This window comes from Coenobita brevimanus, chromosome 61, assembly GCF_032717465.1.
Source record: "Coenobita brevimanus isolate Jiangsu-jjx chromosome 61, ASM3271746v2, whole genome shotgun sequence".
Classification (NCBI taxonomy): Eukaryota; Metazoa; Arthropoda; class Malacostraca; order Decapoda; family Coenobitidae; genus Coenobita; species Coenobita brevimanus.
The window spans coordinates 17073059-17075824 of NC_137014.1; the positions used below are offsets into that span (position 1 = coordinate 17073059).

Consider the following 2766-nt stretch of genomic DNA (forward strand, 5'->3'; position numbering starts at 1 on the left):
GTATTACTAGTAAATTTCCAGTTTAGCTCAGTAACTCTACTACTCTGAGATTCACAGTCTTTATCAGTACCTTTCCCTTCAAGCAGCATGCAATCCATCCATCCATTGCCAGACGCCATGTATCCCAAACGGGGTGGCCAAGGGCTTAGAGTTAATTGTTTTACAGGGAGGGGCACTAATCCTCCACCAACCCCACTTGACACGTAGGGAGAACGTTATGCCAACAGCATCTGGTGTTCCCAGGTGGTCACCCATCCAAGTACTAACCAGACCCAACGTTGCTTAACTTTGCTGATCGGATGGGAAGCGGTGTACTGTACTCAACGTGGCAATTCATTCATTCATTCATTGCCAGACGCCATGTATCCCAAACGGGGTGACCAAGGGCTCAGAGTTAATTGTTTTACAGGGAGGGGCACTAATCCTCCACCAACCCCACTTGACACGTAGGGATGCCAACAGCATCTGGTGTTCCCAGGCGGTCACCCATCCAAGTACTAACCAGACCCAACGCAATGATTTCCTAAATTACATGGTATATACAGTAGCTAATTATTTCTGTCCCAGTCTGCTGGACAAGCTTTCCTTTTTGTTTCCCAGAAATCATTCCACTTCTATTGTACTTTCATCCAGTTCTGTTTTATATATTTTCAGAGTGTTTACTGTTCTGTTTTCTATACTTGATGTTTGTCTCCTTCACTAAATATTTATCTCGTTACTTCCTGTTTGTTAATCAGTGCTTAACTGGACCTTTCATGCTTTTGTATAACCCTTCCACCCTAACCAGTATTCCATGACTTTTCTACACCTATCTATTCTTTCATTACAATAACTATCATTTTTATCCAATGACTGTAACTAATTTTTATATTATATATGAATGGAACAGGCCATTTCCTCAGGCCTGTAGCTATTTGTAAGAACAGCTCTTGGGATAGAAAGATGCCTGATATATATATATATATATATATATATATATATATATATATATATATATATATATATATATATATATATATATATATATATATATTTTATTTGTTTTAATTCGCATGAAAAAGTATGCATTTACAAAACACCTGTGCTCAAATCTGAGTGCGTGATTGAAACTGGCAATATTTCAGCCAGCATCCTAACCAACCAATTCACTCATACAGATATCTGGTAACCTTACCCAACTATCTTAACTACATCAGCTTATCAATTTATTTTGGTGCAAAAACGAATCACATTATTCAAGAAAGAACTTAAATGATTGGACATACTTGTCGGTACTGATGAAAAATTTGTGTCTTTTGTTATCAATTTTTGAATCTTAACTGTAAGAGAGAACACTAAAACAGGTGAAAAATACAAACCAAGCTGACCAGTTACCAACACTGACCAAACTCTGATACGTGTAATTTCTGCCATGTAATATAATATTGTATATTCACTTCTTACACGTCATTTATTCATGACTTTTCATATGCAAGAAGTGTCACACAATGATGTTGTTAGACTAAATGCAGAAGCTTACTGGCTTGCCCTCAAATGTGCTATCTAAAGCACTGAGCTGGCTAACACACAAACTTTCAAACAGTTGCCGTTTCAATAATCTATTCAGAAAGCACGCAGGTAGTCTGAAATAAACTAGAAAGCATAATTTAATATCCTAACTCAATATTACGCGCCACGTCGCCACCACAGAAGTTTTTGTTTACTCGTATTCGTTACGGAAGCGTTTAGTCTTGTAAAATCTTATGAACAGCTTTGTATTTCTCATATATTTTAGCCTGCTAGGGAAAATTTGATTCTTGAGTTATTCAGTTTCTATAAATGGAAAAACCGGTTATCATATTTATGAATATTTATATATGTTATACGAAAGGGGGGGTCTCTTGTAGCGTTTATCCTATTTTACGCCATAACGAGGTGACGAACGCCTGGCGTGAACAGCAAATTTATTTATGGTACGAAAAACAGGAACGTCAGACGCTCACTTTGGTCAACACTGGCGTTTAGCTTTTATAGTACGGCCCATAACCAGGTGACGAACGCCTGGCGTGAACAGCAAATTTATTTATGGTACGAAAAAAAGGAACGTCAGACGCTCACATTCGTCAGCACTGGCATTAGTGTTTATAGTACGGCCATAGAGACTACTAGGTGGAGAGAAGTGGGTGCGGAAGATGGATATCAATGGTATGTAGGTAAACAGGTATGTAGGTAGGCATGTAGTTGGTAAGGTAAGTACTACAGCCAGGTATGCTGAAAAACAGTTAGAGAGAAGGTGAAGGAGAGAGGAGTGATGACATATAAAGTGAATAGGCAAGTAGTTGGATGGGTTGATGGTAACGTAGGTAATGTAGGTAGGTAGGCTGTATATAGAGAAGGGCAAGATTGAAAACTAACTACAGACTACAGATATGGGAAAAGTAAGTAGGTGGATAGAAATGTCGGTAGTTTATGAATGAAAGTATGCAGAAGGAAAAAAAAATAGAAGTACTCGTAAGCACAAAAAACGAAAATGACGCATGTAGTTTTCTATGCATGTAGCTAGATAAAAATGTTGAGAAAAATAAAAGTAGGTACTGAACAAGCAGATAAGGTAGGTAGGTAGGTTGGCAGGTAGGTACAGATGTAATTAGAGGAAGAACTAGGTAATGAAGATGGAAATGAGGTAGGTATAGGTAGGAAGAGGGTTCGTAGATCAGCAGATAAGTAGAGAAGGATGCAGAGAGTAGGAGAAGAAGGTACTAGACACGCTTTTAGAAACTTTTGGGG

General features: G+C 38.1%; 1 pseudogene; it reads right to left on the reverse strand.

The window, feature by feature from the left end:
- Positions 1–218: 218 nt before the first annotated feature.
- Positions 219–337, reverse strand: LOC145403857 (5S ribosomal RNA; annotated as a pseudogene).
- Positions 338–2766: the final 2429 nt, after the last annotated feature.